Source organism: Sus scrofa, chromosome 1 (assembly GCF_054392235.1).
Source record: "Sus scrofa isolate SSC_HxYL_T2T_F1_AM1 chromosome 1, Sscrofa_HxYL_maternal_Yorkshire_Landrace_v2.0, whole genome shotgun sequence".
Classification (NCBI taxonomy): domain Eukaryota; kingdom Metazoa; phylum Chordata; class Mammalia; order Artiodactyla; family Suidae; genus Sus; species Sus scrofa.
The window spans coordinates 8,642,130-8,662,397 of NC_139383.1; the positions used below are offsets into that span (position 1 = coordinate 8,642,130).

Consider the following 20,268-nt stretch of genomic DNA (forward strand, 5'->3'; position numbering starts at 1 on the left):
TAGGGCAGCTTAGAGCATCCCAGTGAGCAAGTGAGAAGAACGAGAGAGTGAGAGCAAGGCAGAAGTCAGCCTTTGTCACCGAGTCTCACAAGCGAGACCCCATCACGTTCGAGATATTCTCTTCTTTAGAGGCAGATTACAATCTGTCATGCAAGGGTGTGAATACCAGGAGGTGGGGGTCACTGGGCGCCATTGGGGGTCACAGGTTGATTTATCTCTCAGTCTGTGTATCGACTGAGCTGGCTGGGAGGTTCCTGCTGGGGTCTCACCAGTGCAGTCAGATGACACCTGGGGCTGCAGTCATGTGAAGGCTCGACTGTGCTGGCCATCCAGAATGACAGCTCCACTCTGCTGGAGGCATCTCTGGTGCCGGAGCTGGGAGGGCGGGAAAGCTGGGGGCTGGCCAGGCAGTCTCTCCACGTGGCCAGCTTGGGCTTCCTCGCAGTCTCAGGGAAGTCAGACTTCACACACGGCAGCTCATTTCTCCTGGAACAGATGCTCTAAAACACCGGAGCAGAAGCTGCAGGGCTGTGATGACCTAGCCTGGGACATCATTCAGCATCTCTACCACCCCATGCTGCTGATAGAACGATAGCCAGAGCCAGTCCAGATCCAAGAGCAAAGGACGACAAAAGGGCATGAACCCCGAGTGGCTCACTGGGCACCGTCTTTGGAGAGTAGCCACCACGGTTTCGAAGTCCGTAAACCAACATGTCTGCTTTGCCTCTTTTCTTCGTCTTCAAAGAGGAGCCCTGCGACAGGACTTTCAGAGTCGCTGTAAATTTCACTCCCCTGCCGAGGAGTTTACATGCATGATCTCATTCTATCCTCTCAAACCATTCAAACAAATGCCCTCTTTTGCCTTGGGGCCTGTTGGTACTTGCAGTAACGAAGACTGCTGAGTCTGCCCATGCCCAGCCCTGCTCTCACACACCCCTGCACAGCCCAGCCCTCCCTGCAGGCCCCAGGGGCCCCCACTCTCCAGGAATCAATGTCAGGTATGCCACACCCTTCACCTCCTCTGCCTTTGGCAGTTGGAGAGTTTTTAAGTATCAGCCCCAACTGATCAGACTGAAACTGGGCTTTTGTTCTCTGCGCTTGAGCAGCCTTGAGCATCCCGCCACCACCTCCTGGGGCTTCACCGTGCTGGTCTTTATTTGTGCTCAGCTTTCCAGGGACAGGCACCCAGCCTGGTACAGAAAGACAACCCAACACATGTGCTGAACAAAGACTCAACTGAATCCGCTAGATGACTGGTAATGCCCCAGCGTGTCTGCTAACAGTTTAGAGAATCGGGGACCCCTTCCCATGGAAGGGAAGGGGGTGACAGGAGCAGCAACCGTATCCCTTGGAGGTGGGATGTCTTCCGGCTTCAACGAATTGCTGGTTCTGGTTTTCCTGAGACTCTGCTGGGCTTAGAATGGAACATCCCGTCTCAGGACCCCAAGTCCCAGGCAACCCAGGGCAGTTGGTCACCCTATTTCTGGCCGTACTTTTTTTTTTTCCGAGTTACTGGGCAAAATTGCCTTAGCATTTAAAGAATGTCTTAGCCTTGGTCCCTCGAAAACAGAACCTGAAGCCAACGTCTGTCTCCATGTTGACTTGACAGGGAGCAGGTACGAGCTCTGGGAAACCGGGAGGAGAGGGGATGAAGCGCGAGGGTGAATTCAAAGCAGCGCAGGCTGCCACAGCATCCTGCCAACACGGCTGGTGGCTCGGTCTTAGAGGGCAGCTGGAGAGAGACAGGCAGATACTGCTGGGGAGCTCCAGAGAGACGGACAGAAACTCCATAGACAAAGACCCTGTCAGCTCAGTCCTGCCACCTGTCTCCCTGGTCAGAGTCTGCCCTACACACTGGGGTGTGTCCTGGGCTCCTGCAAGCAGCCACCGGGGAGCCAGGGCCTGCGGGCGCCAGTCCAGCCGGTGTGGGACGAGCTGGCCTTCCTGCCAGGCAGCTACCAGGGCCCCTCACTCAGTCTATGGGGCAGAGGGGGCAGCGGCTGGGAACCGCCTGAACCTTCCTGGGATGCTCAGGTGAGAAGCAAGGTGCAGCACCACGGTGGGGGAGCGGTGGGGAGCTGCGGGCAGGGCCCAGCAGATCCCGGGACCTGTCAACACGATCCAGTACCAAGAGGTGAAGAAGGTTTGAAACCACTGCAAAGGCAGGAATTGAGCAGCTTGGGAAAACCCAGCAGGATGTGGGGGCTTTGCTGAGGTCGCACCTGAGTCCCCTTTTAATGGTGACTTCCCTTGAGGCATGCCTGGTGGCAGCTTCTTCCTGCACCTGAGCAACTCAGCATAGAGAAGAGAATGCTGCTACTGACCAAAGACTGGCACCTAAGAACAGAGGAGCGAGTTAGTTTAGGACAATGGGCCTCAAAATGTGCTGAAGTCAGAATCACTTGGGGAGCTGTAAAAAGTCCCAGAGCCCTGGCTAAACCCCAAATCAATTAAATCAGAATCTGAAGTAGGGCTTAGGCTTCGGTCAGTTTTAAGGCTCTCTCAAGGTTTCCAGTGTGCTGTGGATTTGATAACCAGTGGCCTGGGGCATTGGGAAGAGAGACTAAAAAGATGGAATCCCTGCTGAATCGGTTCCAGATCCTTCTTGAGGTCCAGTTGCATTTTTGCTCTTGGGTTCTGTATCACTGTAACTTTGTAATACATTCCTTCTTTTTGACTGAACTTAATACTTAGAACCAATAATATTATTGCTAGAGAACCATATCTCTATAAAGTGACCGTAAATGCCTCTGAGGGCCCCTGACTTTGATCTGCAGGAGAGGGACTGCGGCAAGGTTGCCATTCTTTTTGCAGCGGAAGGACTGGTGCCTGATTTCGCCCTGCAGGCAGCCGAGGATGGCCGCCAATGGGCAGATGCTGGCCCTGAGTGCCTAGATCACGCAGCGCTGGGCAGTAGGAGGTCTTGTCCTTTCCAAATCTACTTTGAAGTATCTCAGTTGGCCTGAGTCTGAAGTGGAGGGGTCTCTTCACTCAAGAGCCTGGGGTGACACCTCAGAAACACGGCCGTCGTCAGGCTGGACAGATCAGCCCGGGGAAGTTGTGATTACCTTCATGGAGAAACGCAACCCCCTGGCTTCTGATCCTCGTAGGCTTTCTGCATCTGCAACCTACACCACAGCTCACAGCAATGCCAGATCCTTAACCCACTGAGCAAGGCCAGGGATCAAACCCACAAACTCATGGTTCCTAGTCGGATTCATTAACCACTGCGTCACGACGGGAACTCCTGATCCTCACAGGCCTTAAGAGTTAGACACGCACGTGACTTTGCTAGATGAGCTGCCCAACAAACCAGCACTGCTACAGGGCGCCCTCCCAGCCAAGGGTGTATTAACAAGAATGAAAGAGCACAGCTGTCCTGTGTTGCAGCAGCATTGTTTCCAGGTCCCCTTCCATCCCCTTGTCCCCCGGGGAGACACAGCAGGCAGGCAAAGCTCCGCCCACCCACGTGCCCCCATCCTGCGGGCGTGGCTCACCCAGGGCCTGCCTCTCACCTTCAGTGCTCAGCTTCCAGCTGGGACCCACCCCCAACCCATGCCACTGTCCTACCCAACAACCAAGCTGCTCAAATAAGGTCCACGGTTTGCCATTAATTGCAAGGTAGGGTCAATGGCGAGAGGGCCAGTCCCAGGCACACGATGGGGCTGTCCAGCCGCAGGTCAGGGTGAGGCAGGACACCAACGCAGGTGGTCAGTGTAGGCGCGCAGGCTTCCATGCATGCTTTGATATGGCCATTGGTGAACATTTGTGGTTTAAGGGCTCCAGAGAGCAATTCCCCACAGGCCTTGTCGTATTATAGGAAGCATGCCTTTGCCCACATGGACCTTAATCTCTAACCCACTCCTCAGCTGAGAGAAAGAGGATTGAGAAGGGTGACGCTGTCTAAGGGAAGAGAAGGACCAAGAAACCGTAGAACTTACGGGACGTTTCCACCCCTAAGACCCCTACTGGACAAGGACTGACACAGGTAACTGGGCGAGGCCAGTGGGAGAAAAGCACATCTTTCTGGCGCCCATGTGGGCACCCCCTCTTTAAGGGATAAAAACCCCGATAGGACAATAGAGAGTCGGGGCTCTGGTCCCTGCTCGCAGCAGCCCTGGGAGCTGTTGGTTTTCCTGTAAGGAAGACTTTGCTCGCTTGCTGCGTGCGCGCTATCGGAGTTCATTCTTCGACCGCGTGAACAAGAACCCAGATTCTGGTAACACCTTTCCGGCATCAAGGAGTCACTGCTTCGCCTTTAGTATACAGGACGAGGGGCTCTATCCTGATTTCCTAGGTGCGCCCTAAACCCCACAGCTCAAGTAAACACGCAGCAAGGGAGGAAGTGGGTATGGCAGGAACACTGGCACAGAAGTCCGAGCGGGCATGGCAGTGCCCTGCAGTCCAGCTGGGCAACCCCAGAGCCAGGGCAGGGGAGCTGCAGAGAGGGGCCCTGGGAGCGAGGCGGCTGGGCACCCACCCACCCTGGGAGGGGCTGCAGAGGGGTCTGAAGCAGTGGCTTCCAAAAACTCCCCCTCCAGGTGCATTTCTTCGAGAGACTGGTCAGAGCATCCCCAGGGAAATGCAGGCTATTTACACATTTCTTCCATTGCTGTTTAGATTCCATTTATTTTATTTTTCTTGGTTAAGCCGTTATTTTTTCTTGAGTTATAGAAGCAGGTAAGATATTAGCGAGGAATTTCATTTCAGGATAGGAGAGGAAGTTATTAATAAAGAAAGGGCCTTGAGGAAGTTCCCATACAGGTTCCATCCCTGGCCTTGCTCAGTGGGTTAAGGACCCAGCATTGCCGTAGCTGCGGCGCGGGTTCGATTCCTGGCCTAGGGACTCCCACATGCTGTGGGCCAAAACCAAAACATAAAGATAAAAGGCCTTGAGGGGTTTTGCCTTGTGGGGGTTCTCTTGGGGAATCACAGCCCGAGGGCACAAGCCAGTCTTTATTGACTGAGAAGGGTGGACAAGGGCTGAGGCAGGAGCAAGAGGAAAAGGCGAGAGAGCTGTGCGAAGGAGGGAAAGCCATTCCAGAGCGGAGAGGCCAAGCGGGTGTGCCTGTCCCCTCTGCCCACGGTGACACAGGACTCCCAGCAGACAGCGCATCTGCAGAGCCTCGGGCCCTGCCTCCCCCGGCCTCACCTGGCGTTGCTCCTTGCCAACTGGTCACTTCCAGGCCTTTTCTCACCCCCGGGGTGACCAGCTGGCTCCACCTCCCTGGGATGGAGGGGTTTCCCAGGACCCCGGACTCTCAGTGCTAAGGCCAGGCCACCTCACTTCTGACTCAGCCACCGTCGCCGAGCCAGCTGGTTTCCTGCCACCCTAGGAGGCTGGGCCAGAGCCGTGCCCTCCATCCGCCCACATCGCACACCTCCTCTGCCCCACATGCACACACACCCCCCCCACACTCACACATACACACCACACACATCTCACACACACACCCCACACATCTCTCTCACACACACACACACATCTCACACACACACCCCACACATCTCACACACACACACACACCCCACATCTCACACACACACCCCACACATCTCACACACACACACACACCCCACATCTCACACACACACCCCACACATCTCACACACACACACACACCCCACACACCACACATCTCACACACACACACCATACATCTCACACACACACACCACACACACAGACACACCACACACACAGACACATATACACACCCCCCACACTCACACACACACACCACACACACACCTCACGCACACACACACCACACACACACACACCATACACAGACACACCACACACACACATACACACACACCACACATCTCACACTCACACACACACACACCACACACCTCACACACACACACACCACACATACATCTCACACACACACACCACACACAGACACACCACACACACAGACACATACACACACACCACACATCTCACACACACACACACACCACACACACAGACACATACACACACACCACACCCCACACATCTCACACACACACACACACCCCACATCTCACACACACACCCCACACATCTCACACACACACACACACCCCACACACCACACATCTCACACACACACACCATACATCTCACACACACACACCACACACACAGACACACCACACACACAGACACATATACACACCCCCCACACTCACACACACACACCACACACACACCTCACGCACACACACACCACACACACACACACCATACACAGACACACCACACACACACATACACACACACCACACATCTCACACTCACACACACACACACCACACACCTCACACACACACACACCACACATACATCTCACACACACACACCACACACAGACACACCACACACACAGACACATACACACACACCACACATCTCACACACACACACACACCACACACACAGACACATACACACACACCACACATCTCACACACACACACACACACCACACACATCTCACACACACACACCACACACACACACACACACACACACACCATACACACAGACACACCACACACACACATACACACACACCACACATCTCACACACACACCACACACACATCTCACACTCACACACACCCCTTTCCCAACCTGAACCTGATAAACCTCAGGCAGCTCAGCCCCACAGCTGCTGGGTTTTAGAGCCGGGAGGGTGGGAGATCACTCCAAGAGACATGCAGACCTGATTTCCCCCAAGACGGTGGCAAAGGATCCCGGCCAGGGCATCGTCCTCTTGTTGCTGCAGTGACAACGGCGGATCCTTGAGCCACTGCGCCACAGGGGACTCCCTCCTGACTCTTGTTCATCAAACATTCCGCTGCTGGTTCAGAAGGTATCCCCAGAGAGGAACCTAAGCCGCAGCCCCCTATCACTCGCGCTCCCTCAAAAGAGGTTGCCGCCCTGACCCCCAGGGCCTGTGGCCTCATCTGGAAAAAGGGTTCCTGCAGATAATCGATTAAGACGAAGCCAAGAGTGGGCCCTGGGCCAAGATGACGGGTGTCCTTATAATCCAGGGAAATTTAGATGCAGAGACAGACAGGCAAAGAAGGAAAGTGAAATGAAGACAGTGGGGCTACTGGAAGCAAGGAGCCAGCCTGGGACAGGACGGCCCTCACGCCCTCAGAAGAAACAAACCTGCCGGCATCTTTTCTTTTCTTTTTCTTTTTTGTCTTTTTAGGGCCACACCCGCGGCATATGGAAGTTCCCAGGCTAGGGGTCCAATTGGAGCCGTAGTCTCTGGCCTACACCACAGCCACAGCAACACAGGATCCGAGCCACGTCTGCCACCTACGCCACAGCTCTCGGCAACTCTGGATCCTTAACCCACTGAGCGAGGTCAGGGATCGAACCCGTACCCTCATGGATGCTAGTCAGGTTCATTAACTGCTGAGCCGCCATGGGAACTCCGCTGCCGGCATCTTGATCTCAGAATTCTGGCCTCCAGAACCGTGAGACCGGCAGTGTCTTTGTTTAAGCGTCCCCACTTCACACCCGCAGGGTGTGGTGCTTTGCCACGTGGCTCAAGAAATTAACCCAGAGCCTCAGCTTTCACATTTCAGGGATGAGAAATGCTTCAAGCTTTGGATGTCCTGCCTCAGCTCGGTGGCCTGTTCTCTCTGGCAAATGATGCTCTTTCTGCTGCAAGAGCTGAGTCATCACTGCAGCCGAACGGCTGGGCCCGGAGAGAGGGGGGCGCCTACACCTGCTCTGTTCTCCAGGAAATGAAAGTCTTTATCTTTCCTTCTTGGTTCAGAGCAAGATGCAGCATTAAAGAAAAAAGAGCAAAATGACACTGTTGCGGGCGCCATAGCTTTGCTTACACTAGGATACACTTAAAATAGTGAGTCTTGGGTGGATCAGCAGGAGGTGCTCTGATAAGCATGTAGCACCTCTGCTGTTGCATTCCAGATGCAGTACAAATAGAAGTGGCCAGTTCAAAGCATTTTGGACTTGCCGTCAGCACAGAGTTGTGCCCCCTGGAAACACCAAGTGATGAACAAACAAAGCACCAGGAAATGGGACTGGTGGGTGTTGTGGTTCAAGGACACCGCCACTCCCCGGGGAGGTGTGTTTCGAGCCTGGGCCTATCTTCCTCGTGTCTAAGTGACGGGGCCAGAGTGGACAGCTGTTCAGCAGAGATGTCCCAGCTAAGAGAGTGAAAAGTAAGGGACGCGGTGCATGCACAGCACAGGGACAAGGCCACCTGCCACACAGGGAGCTGGCCCGCCCTCAGGCCTCCTGGGGTTGTACCACCAGTGGAAGCCCGTGCCCAGTAGAAAGGAATCGACTCTCCAATAGGAAAGTAAAGGGGCCTCAGCCCTGCAGCTAAGAAGGGACCTTTATGCATCTGGAAAAAGCCATAACCGAGGTTTGGAGGGTGAGAGTCAGAGGGACAAAATGGCAGGGACGTGACACGGGCGACGTCGTCCGGGGCTGGCTGGGGAGAGACCGGGGTTGTGTGGCCGGGCCAGCGACCCCCTTGCTGGGACGCAGCCTGGCTTTCGAGCACCGGGTCTCAGCCAGGAGCCGGGTGGTGCCTAAACGCAGGGCACCAGCGCAGTGCTCTCCAGCCCCGCTGCCCATCCTGCTCTTGGTTTTAATTTTCCACTCGGCATTTCCCTGTTTCCGGAGCTGGAACATCTCTTCCTGTGCCTGTGGGGTTTCTCAGTCTGCAAACTCTCTGTTCTGATGTTTTGCCCATTTTTGGATATTTTAGCACGTTAGGTGGTGGTGGTATAGGATTTCTTCGTATATTCTAAACAGGGGGTCCTTATAAAGAATTGATCTTGAAAATACTCTATATTGTTCAGTTTGTCATTGTGAAACTTTGTCCCACAGTGCCCTCTGTTGAACAAAAATTCTTAATTTTTAGGGAATAAAAATCACCATTTTCAGAGTTCCTGTTGCAGCTTAGCAGGTTATGAACCCAATTAATATCCATGCAGACGTGGGTTAGATCCCTGGCCTCACTCAGTGGGTTAAGAATCGGGCGTTGCTGTGGCTGTGGTGTAGGCGGGCAGCTGCAGCTCCGATTGGACCCCTAGCCTGGGAACCTCCATATGCCGCGGGTACAGCCCTAAAAAAACAAACAAAAGAAACCCCCCCCAAACCACCATGTTCTTTGCCGTATGAATCACGACTTTGTAGATTTAAGAAGAATTTCCTTCCCCGTGTGGGTGTCCGAGACAATTTCCTACATTTTCCTCTACTTCCTTTGCTGTTTCCGTTCAGGGTGTTATCTTTTGTGACTCGGCCTTTGCTCCAGTGTTAGGTAGGGGTTGCGTTTTCTTTTTCTCCATGTATTGAGCCAGATTCCCCAGCACCATCCAAACCAACCCTTCCTCTCACCACTGATACGTGATGCCAGCTCCACCGAAATTACACTTTCATGTAGGCATTGGGCAATATCTAGGCTTTTTACTTTTTTTTTTTTTTTTTTTGTCTTTTGTCTTTTGAGGGCCACACTCGTAGCACATGGAGGTTCCCAGGCTAGGGATCTAATTGGAGCTACAGCTGCCAGCCTACACCACAGCCACAGCAAGGCCAGATCTGAGCCCCGTCTGCGACCTACACCACAGCTCACGGCAACGCCGGATCCTTAACCCACTGAGAGAGGCCAGGGATGGAACCCACAACCTCACGGTTCCTAGTTGGATTTGTTTCCACTGCGCCACAGTGGGAACTCCTATTTGTTTATTTTTGACCAATACTGTACTGTTTTTATTTTTTTGGCCTCAGAGAGTTTAAAAAGCCACTCTCTTTACTCTTTTTCTTGTTCTTTATTGTTTAAATACAGCTTCGTAATTCATATATAAAATTCACTATTTTAAAGTGTACAATTCAGTGTTCTTTAGTATATTCACAAACTATGCAACCAGCACTGCTGCTTAATTTAACTTTTTTTATGACCACACCTGCAGCATATGGAAGTTCCAGGGCCAGGGACTGAAGCTGAGCTGCAGCGTCAGATCTTTCAACCCACTGCTCTGAGCTGGGGATGGAACCCAAGCCTCCACAGCCACCAGAGCCACTGCGGTCAGATTTTTAACCCACTGGGCCATAGCAGGAACTCCACCACTACTTAATTTTAGAACAGTTTCATCCCCCGCAAAAATAAACTCTACCCATCAGCATTGTCCTCATGTCCCCTCTTCCCAGCCCCTGGCAATCACTAATCTACTTTCTGTCTCTATGGATTTCCTTATTCTGGATATTTCATATAAACGGAATCATACACTACGTGGATTTGGGGGAGCGGCTTCTTTCATCACACATAGTTTCCCAGTTTCATCCGTCTTGTAGCAGGTATCAGTACTTTTTTATGGATCTAAAGATTCCATTGTACTGGAGTTCCTGCCGTGGATCAGCAGAAACGAATCTGATTAGTATCCAGGAGGACACAGGTTCGATCCCTGGCCTCGCTCAGGGGGTTAAGGATCCAGTGTTGCCATGAGCTGTGGTGTAGGTCACACACATTGCTCCAATCCCGTGTTGCTGTGGCTCTGGAGTAGGCTGGCAGCTACAGCTCCAATTCCACCCCCCGCCTGGGAACCTCCATATGCCGTGGATGCAGCCCTAAAAAGACAAAAAAGATTCCATTGCACGGAGACACCGCACTGGTTTGCCCATTCAGCAGCTGGTGGACATTTGGGTTGGTTCTGCTCGTTGGTTACCACGAATGCTGTCACAAACATTCATGTACAGATCTTTGTGTAGACAAGTTTCCATTGCTTTGGGGGCATATACTTAGGAGTGGAATCGCTGGGTCATAGGCTAACTCAACCTTTAACATTTTATGCAAAACAGCCGCACCATTTTACATTCCTCCCAGCACACAAAGCTTCCGGTTTCTTCACGTCCTCAACAATGCCTGTTATTATCAGTCGTTTTTATTATCATCGTCTGGGTGTGTGTGACATGGTTATGTCGTGGTTTTGATTTGCATTGGTTTAAGAGGTTTTTGGTGGATTACTTAGGATTTCCTATATACGAGATCATGTGGTCCATAAGTCTACTTCTTCCTTTTTGATCTTCATTTTCTTGCTTAACTTCCTTGGCCAGCACGCCCAGTACAATGTTACACAGAAGTGGAAAGAGCGGACATCCTGCCGTTAGGGAGAAAGCACTCAGTCTTCCCCCACTAAGTGTGTAAGCTGTGGGTTTTTCACAGATGCCCTTATCAGGTTGAAGATACTCCCTGCTATGACTAGTTTGTTGCTTTCATCAGAAGGGGAGTCGAATTTTGTCAAATGCTTTTTCTCCATCTATTGAGATGCTCATATGATTTTTATCCTTTATTCTATCAATATGGTATATTATATATTAACTGATTTTTTAATGTTAAAACAACCTTGAATTCCTGGTAATGGTGTATAATCCTTTTTCATAACCCTATTGTTGGATTCAGGTTGCCAGTTTCTTGCTTTGGGGAGTTTTTTGGTTTTGTTTTGTAGGAACTGTCTGTCTATAGCCACAAGAGATGTGGGTCTGTAGGGTTCCTACGATGTCTTAGATTTGGTGTCAGGGTAATATTGAATCACAGAACAAGCTGGGAAGTATTTCCTCTCCTTCTAATTTTTGGAAGCATCATGAAGAACTGGTATTAATCATTTACATATCGGCTATGATTCACCAGTGAAGCTTTTGAGCTTTTGTTTGTAGGTAGCTTTTTAATTCCTAATCCCATCTCCTTACTTATTACAGGTCTTTTTCAGATTTTCTATTTTTTCTTTAGTAAGTTTCAGTAGTTTATGTTTCTCTAGGAATTTGTCCATATGCTCAGTTACCAACTTACTGATACGCGGTTTGGTTCACAGCATCCCCTTACATCCTTTTTTTTTTTTTTTTTTTTTCTGTAACGTCAACAGTAATGTCCCATGTTTATTCCTGAATTTAGGAATGTGAGTCTTTTTATCTGGTATAAATCTAGCTAAAGGTTTATCAAACTGGTTGAACTTTTCATAGGACCAACAATAATTCCTATTGTTTTTTTTTTCCTATTTCCTATTTCCCTATTTACTTATTTTTTCTATTTTTTATTTCATTAATTTTCACCATAATCTTGACTATTTCTTTTCTTCTGCTTGCTTTGGGTTTAGCTTCCTCTTTTTTCCTCAGTGCTGGTTAAGTGTTGATTTGAGATCTTCCTCTTTAAGGTAGGCATTTACGATTATAAATTTCCCTCTAAGCACTGCTTTAGCTGCATCCCACATGTTTTGGTATGTTGTGTCTTCATTCCATTCATCTTAAAATACTTTGTAATTTCTTTTGCGATGTGTCTTTTACCCATTGATTATTTAGAAGTGTGTTGCTTAACTTCCACATATTTGAGGATTTCCCAAATTTCTTCCTGTTATTGATTTCTAATTTCACTCCAATAAAAGTTACAGGAAGATGAAGTTTGTCTTAATACAGGAACATTCTCATATTTAGAGCGAGTTTAGAGGAGACAGAGGCAGACAGAATACCATTTTTATGGATACTTAGGGGGAAAAAGGTCAGCCAATGAAACTAAGGTCCTTCAACCCTGAGTATTCTCAGATCCCATGGTCTCCCCTCCAAAGAATGCAGAGCCAATATGTCCTGATTTTTAATAAACTACAGATCCTTTTTAGTATCATTCATAACTCAACGTGTAGGCCGTGCCCTATTAAATCCCTCCAAACCTCTTCTTTGGACCCCCTGTAAGTCATCATGTTATACCTGGAACATGCCTGTAGCAACCAGGGAAAGAGAAACCAAGCCAAAGTCTTAACCGCAGAAATTTAAACATTGCACACTGGAAGGCACACATCAGACTCAGTCTTTGGCAACCAACCTGCACCTCCATTCTCATCCTGGGCCCTCATCCCAGGCAAGCAGGACATTCCCATCCTCCTGGTCAGGCAAGGGAGTCAGAAGGCTCCTCCCACTGCCAGTCTTCCTCCTGATTGGCCGGGAGGCTGGGAGAGCTGGCATCACGTGGTCTCCTTCTCACAGTGACCCATCCAATAGAGGAGCTAAAACTTTTGGCTAGGGACTTGAACTTAAATTTTGAATTTCACCTGAGTACTCTATTTTCTGGACCCTACAGCTTATTGAGAAACACCCTCAAATATCCCTGAATCTGAGCTGCATCAAGACAGTCCCAAGGCCAAGACAAAGAACGAGAATCCTCAGAAATCATGGAAAGACCAGGAGCAGGTCCTGCTGCCCTCACTGCGGGTTCCCAGGATGACCAAGATCTGAATCCACGTCCAGCCTCTGGGAGCCTCACTCATCACCTCCTTTTGACTTTGGATGCTGCCAGATAGGTACGGAGAGCAGCTGATAATCTGGTTCATAAGATACAACTTTACTCAATTCACACATCAGTACTGCCTGGAGCAAAGAGTTCCTCTGTGATATGTGTGAGGCACCCGATAGTGGTGTGAAGCAATAAATGGTCACTGTGGGGGATGTTTAGTGCTGTTAGTCATACTGCATAGCTTCGGGGAAATGTTGGGTCCATTCTAAGTGCAACGGTAAACAGGAAGAGACTCTGCCTAAGAAGCTTTGAAACTATGTTGAGGACAAGGTGTAGGAGAAGACAGGCAAGAAGAGCATCTGCGGAGCCCGTGGGGGGACGGAAGGGCTCTAAAGAGAGTCCCCGCTCCAGGGGCAAATCCTTCAGAATCACACAATTCGAGGGCCTGGAAGGGGCCACTGGATTTGATGCTCTGAGGTCACTAGTGACCTGGGCAAGGACAGCTCCTGGACAGGTGGGACAAGTTCCAGGGTTTCGAGGCTGATCAAGCAGGAGATGGGACCACGAGGTGGCAGTGTTGCACAGCAAGGTCTGTTGGGTGACACATGGACAGGTTGCAGGCAAGGAGGTCCGTCTCAGCAGGAACTTCCAGGAACGGGGGTCAGGGCCACTACTCACTAGCAGGAGAGGGCAGGGAGCTCCCAGAGGAGAGAGGATCAGAGAGGGGGCTTGTCCAGGTGCTGTCGCTCAGTAGCAGGTCAGAGGCTCCCAAGGGGAACAGCCCATCAGGGTCTTTTATAGCCTCGGGGGTTTGTCATAGCTATGGCTACATCTGTGGGAAGCCGAAGTTGGATGCAGTTTCCTGGGTGTGCAAAGCAGGGACTCAAAAAATATGCTTCTTTGGGCTCTATTTAAGGTGACGGAGTGTGTAAGAATTTGAGTTGGGTGCCACTGGGTGTGAGTTAGGCACTTTCCTTGAAATAAGGGAAGAAACAAACAACATGGGAGCCAAGAGGCTGGGACGGTCTTTAACCCATTTGTAAACAACAAGGCAGACCAGCTGGAAGCAAGACCAGCATCTGTCGGAGAAGATAGGTTTTGCTCCCAGGGAGGCTGGGCTGCAGGAGGCCTGTTTGTTGAAGCAGAGGGGGAGGAGGAGTCGGAGTGGAGGGGCAGACAGACCTGACGAAGAGGGGTGGGTAACTGATGGGGGAAGAGCCCAGGGCGGGGCCAGGAGAGCCCTGAGCCCTCGGGAGTCGTGGGGGCGGGGTGCTGCCTGGCGGTGGCACAGAGTCATGGGCTTGTGCCCTGGGGAGCTGACCGTCCTGGCCTCCGCCACCGGCCCCTCCTACATGCCCTTGCTCAGGTCCTTGGCCCCCCGCCCACCTGGGGTCTGCAGCTTGTCCCCAGTACCAAACAACAGCAGCAGCCTCCCTCAAGGAGCCAGGTTTGTACCTAACTCTAAGCTCTCAAGCAAGGCAACTTCATGGATGATTTGTCTGCTTTTGAAATGATGGCGTCAGAGAAGCTGGTTCTCAAATCAGTCTCATCAGGGCTACTTATCACTTCCTTCCGCCCACCCACCCCCTCCCCCCCGCCCAGGAAAAAAAAAAAAACAAGATGAAGAGGGACATCAGGGCCCAAGAGTCACGAAGTCGTCTCCGGCAACTTGAAAACAAGGAGAAAGTCAGCCCGTGGAAACACTCACTCTAACGTCAGTACAGATGGGATTTATGCAGATACGCAGGTTTGCCGTAAATAGAGAAAAACTGGTTCTCAGACCTTTAAACCTGACTGCAACCTGACCAGATGTATTCATCCAAAAAGGCAGGCTGGCCAGCCTGGGAGCCTGGTCGGGGGAGAGTCGGCCAGAGTGACTGCGGACAGCAGCCGCCGCTTCAAGTGAGGGGAGAGGAGCTTTGACTACCAACCTCCAATACTCCCGTCCCCGCGGCAGGCAGGTCGGTCCCACTGAGGAGATGGAGGTGCCAGGCTCCCTCAGCCTGGTACACATGGGTTGCCCATCCTGGCCCAGAATCTGCCCAGGCCAATTGAATTAGAATCCTTTCAGCAATGAGCTCCTGCTGTACAGCACAGGGAACTATATCTACCACCTGTGATGCAACACGGTGGAGGATAATGTGAGAGAAAGAATATACACATGTGTAATAAGTATGACTGGTCGTTCTGCTGTACGGCAGAAATTGGCAGAACACTGTACATCAGCTACAATAGAAAAAATAAAAATCTTCAAAAAAAGTAGAATCCTTGACAGTGGAGCCTGGGTATCAATATTTTTAAAAGCTGCCCCCGGTCACTGAGGACTGAGAATCCTTGATTTAACTAACTTCCCTGGCTCGGAGGCTGCGCCCCACCCCCGCCTGTATTTTCCTGGGTCTGCATCAGACAGTTCCATAGACTGGCCATTCTGATGCTGCATGTCAGTCCAGAGCGCGGTTGATGTGAAGACTTCACTGGGAACTGGGTCTTCTCTTCATGTGCTGGCTGAGATAAGCCAGCAGGACAGAGGGCAGCCGCAGAGCCCTGATGAATTCACCCAGGGGATGAGCCCACAGAGGATGCTGGAAGCCTCCTGGGTGAGGATACCCCCTTGGGGCATCTCTTTACCGGCCAAGAAAAGTCAAGCCCAACTTGACTGCTCCTGTATTTACAGAGGTCAAGTAATGACCTAGGAAACAACGGATGGATCAGCAAAACGGCCAACCACAAGTCACCCGAGAGCAGAGCGCCAACGGAACACATCTATTGTCCTTCACGTTTCTTCAAGCCCTTTATCCTTTATGCCATGGACACAGGCGACTGTCTCGCCAGCATCCCTCCCCATATCTTCTGAATGAAACCCCAGGTTGGGAGTTCCCATTGTGGTGCAGTGCAAATGACTCCTACTAGTATCCATGAGGATGCAGCTTCCAGCCCTGACCTTGCTCAGAGGGAAAAGGATGCAGGGTTGCCCTGAGCTGGGGTGTAGGTCACAGATGCGGCTTGGATCCTGCGTGGCTACGGCTGTGGCGTAAGCCTGAAGCTACAGCTTCGATTCAGCGCCTAGCCTGGGAACTTCCACATGCCATGGGTGTGACCCCCAAAAGCAAAAAACACCAAAAAACAAAAACCAAAAAAGCCCAGTTTGGTTTGGCTATCTTCCCCCTTGAAAACCTGTGCCTTAGGTGAGCGGGCTCCATCCTCAGCTCCTGGGGTTCTCTGATTCGCTTGTCTGATTCCACCCCTGGGCACAGCCTGTGCTCAAGAGAGGACCAGCAGTCCATCTAGTTAATGAGACACAGAAGCTGGTATGCTTTAAGGGTTTCTAACAAAGCATAACACACATACGGCAAAGTGAGCATCATGTATATATACAGCTTGATACATGCTCACAAACTGAGTATAGCTGTGTAATCAGCTCCTAGAAAACCCTCTTCTGCCCCCTTCCAGTCACTGTCCCCTCAAGGGTGACCACTGTCCTGACTTTCAAGAGTGTAAAGTCCTTTTACCTGTTTCACACTTCTTTGTATCAGTGGAATCAAAACAATACGTATTCTTCGTATGTGGCCTCTTTTGCTTTCCTCATGTATGTGTGAGACTCACTGCTCTGTGTTGTTGCTAGTTGTTTACTTTTACTGTTGTATCATAACACACTACGGAACAAGCCAGTTTTTTTATCCAGTCTACTGGGTTTTGGTGGTTTTTTTTTTTGGGGGGGTACACCTGTGGTATATGGAAGTTCCTGGGCCAGGAATCAAATCTGAGCTGCAGCTACAACCTACACCACAGCTGCAGCAATGCTGAATCCTTAACTCACTGCCCGCTGCCCCCCTGGGGGGCAGGGACTGAACCTGCGCCTCAGTGGTGACCTGAGCCACTGCAGAGATGACACTGGATCCTTAACCTGCCGCACGACAGCGAGAACTCCCATCCATTCTACTGCTGATGAGTCTCTGGCTGCCTTCCAGTTTAGGAGGATTGCTGGTTGTGCGGCTGTGAACATGTTACGTGTGTCCAAGGACACACGCGTAGAGGCCTGTCTGCAGGGTACGTGCCTAAGAGGAGTTGCTGGGCCAAACGGTGTGTGTATGTTCAATGTGAGTAGATACTACAAGCTATTTTCCACAGTGATAGTACCAAGTGACTTCCCCATCTGCAGTGTAAGAAAGTTCCATGTCCTTTGTATCATATGTCTATCTTCAGTGGTGCCATTTGATGGTGATATGGAGGAGATGGAAGGAGTCCTGCTGTGGCCTTCAAGATGTCCCTTCTCTTTTAGAGAGCTATGCAAAGCCAGCCAGTGGTCCCCATAAATACGAAGGAGAAGCAGCAGCCCAGATGATAGTGACTGGCCAATTGCAGCCAACGGCTATCAAGTAAAGAAGAGAGGACTTGGTGACGTCATTAAGCTGCCAGATCAACGATGCGATCCAGATCCAGTACCGCGTTGTTTGGGCTGGTTGCTTTGGCTTTTCTCTTATCTGTACTGGGAAGCATCTTTAGTGCTACCCTCATAAAGCACTGGAACCTCACAACATCCTTGCCTCATTTTTCTGATGTGAAAACCGATCACCAGTGAAATTCAGTGATTCCCCCAAGACTAGGGAGTTAGCAAAGCGTGGAGCTGGAATTTCAGATGCCCAGCTTCCTGTCTTTCCACCTACACCGTGTGGCGCCCCCTTCCTAGCATGCAGTCCAACTACTGTCATCTCTCATTTTGTGAAAATGACTGTGAGTCCTTTGATTACACGGTTGCTTTTTTTTTTCGGTGATGCCAAAAATGGAGCTAATATGCAAATAGTGAAGCCACCTAATGGAGGGGCCAACCATCTTTTGAACATGGAGCATTAGCAGCTGTCTCCTTTCTGCACCCTGTTATGAGGAAACTGTCAGCTACATAAAGAGAATCCCTGGTCCTCCAGGGAAAAATGGACGAGTGGATTTTAGTCATAAATCACTAATGAGGAAATAAAGATGGTGAGAAGAGCAGGAGCAAAAATTACAGTAGCAAGTTCATTTTCCCGCTAGACATGAGCTGTAACTATCAGCTTCCCAACTTAGAAACCCAAGAGTATGTCACCAAGTTTTGTGAAGGTACAACCCACTGATATGAAGATTCAATGGAGCAGTGAAAGATAGTTCAGTGACCTAAAACATCACACTATAAGACAATCGTTGTGATTCAGCCTAACTTCCCTATTGACACACAAGATTGTAAAAACATTCTGCAGTCAACTTGTTCTCAGGCTGGGGTTGGGGGCGGGCACAGAATTCATCATGGTCCCCTTCCATCTGCAGTGAATTTATGGTCTTCAAGATTCAACTCGACTAATGAAGCTGCTCCTGGAGCAAAGATTCAAACGCTTGTGTAGGACAGGTAACCAAACTGCTGGTGTCAATTCCCCACTTAAAACTCTCCAATGGGTTGACATTTGAATTCTAATGAAACCCATATTCCTTAGTCTTGCCTTCAAGGTGCAATATGCTGCCTACTTCTCTGACCATTCTGCTCCAGACATGTTGGTCTTCTGTCTGATCCTCGGACATACCCTGTTATCATGGCCTCAGGGGCCTTACCCTCGCTCCTCCTCTTCTGGCACTTTCTGTCCCAGATCATTGGGCAACTCATTCTGCCATTCTCAAATAGCACCTTCTCAAAAAGGACCTTCCTTGACCGCCTTCATGGAAGTAGCACTCCATCAGTTCGTCATATCACCTGGTTTACTATCTTCCCAGCACTCACTGCAACATGCAATATGTAACCACTTGTTAATTACCTATAAGCCTCATGACATCAGGGACCCATATTGCCAGGCCTCCCAGGGGGCAGAATTAGATAGATTGTAAGGCTCACCTAAAAACTGCACCATATGATCTTGTTTCTCTTTCTTTTCTTTTTTCTTTTTTCTTTTGTCTTTTGTCTTTTTAGGGCCACACCCATGGCATACGGAGGTTCCCAGGCTAAGGGTCTATTCGGAGTTATAGCTGCTGGCCTGTGCCAGAGCCACAGCAACGCCAGATCTGAGCCGCGTCTGCGACCCACACCACAGCTCACGGCAACGCCCCCTGAGCGAGACCAGGGATCAAAGCCACAGCCTCATGGTTCCTAGTCAGATTCGTTTCCGCTGCGCCACAACGGGAACTCCAATGATCTTGTTATTACTTTATTTATTTATTTCTAGGGGCCCACCTGCAGCTTATGGACGTTCCCAGGCTAGGGGCTGAGTTGGAGCTGCAGCCATCAGCCTACGCCACAGTCACAGCAACCCCAGATCCGAGCCTCATCTGTGACTTACACTGCAGCTGACAGCAATGCTGGATCCTTAACCCACTGAGCAAGGCCAGGATCAAAACCCGCACATCCTCATGGATCCTAGGCGAGTTAGTTTCCACTGAGCCATGACAAGAACTCCCTACATTTTTTTAAATGGGCTTTTCCACTCAATTATTTTGTGACTGATAGATTGGTCAGCAGTATATTGCTGATTAGCCCCTGGGAAGTCAGGAGGCTTTTGAAAAAAATACCCGATGAAAGGTGTGACACATGTTGTTCTGAGCAGAGATGTACGGAAGACTATTAGCCCAGGGTGGACTCACAAAAATTACTAGCATCACTTCAGACACCTGCCATCCGTAAGCAGACTGAATCATCACTAGAACATTCACCTTAAACAAACCTTCCAACAAACCTTCCCGTTCCAGCTTTCCATTTTACAGCTGAGGAAGCTTGAAGTGCAGAGTTAGCAATTAAGTTTCTCAGGGTCACAGAGCTAGGCAGGAACAAAATCACTCTAGGCTCCAGTCTCCAGGCTCCTGAAGGGCCCTTTCATTACATGCAACACACCAGGTAAGTCCAGCCCTTGGCAATGGACGTCATTTCCCAGCAGGACAGCCAAGCACAGGGAGGAAGGGGCGCGTGCCCTGCCTGCAGGCAAGGGACTGCAGCCCCCACAGCGCTCACTCTGGCTACAGGAGAGGGAGACAGAGAGGAACAAAGACAAGC

General features: G+C 50.4%; 1 protein-coding gene across 2 annotated transcripts in view; it reads right to left on the reverse strand.

Moving 5' to 3' along the window:
- The window catches only part of TMEM181 (transmembrane protein 181), a 73,008-nt gene that overhangs the window by 51,928 nt on the left and 812 nt on the right, over positions 1-20,268 (reverse strand). The window lies entirely within an intron of this gene.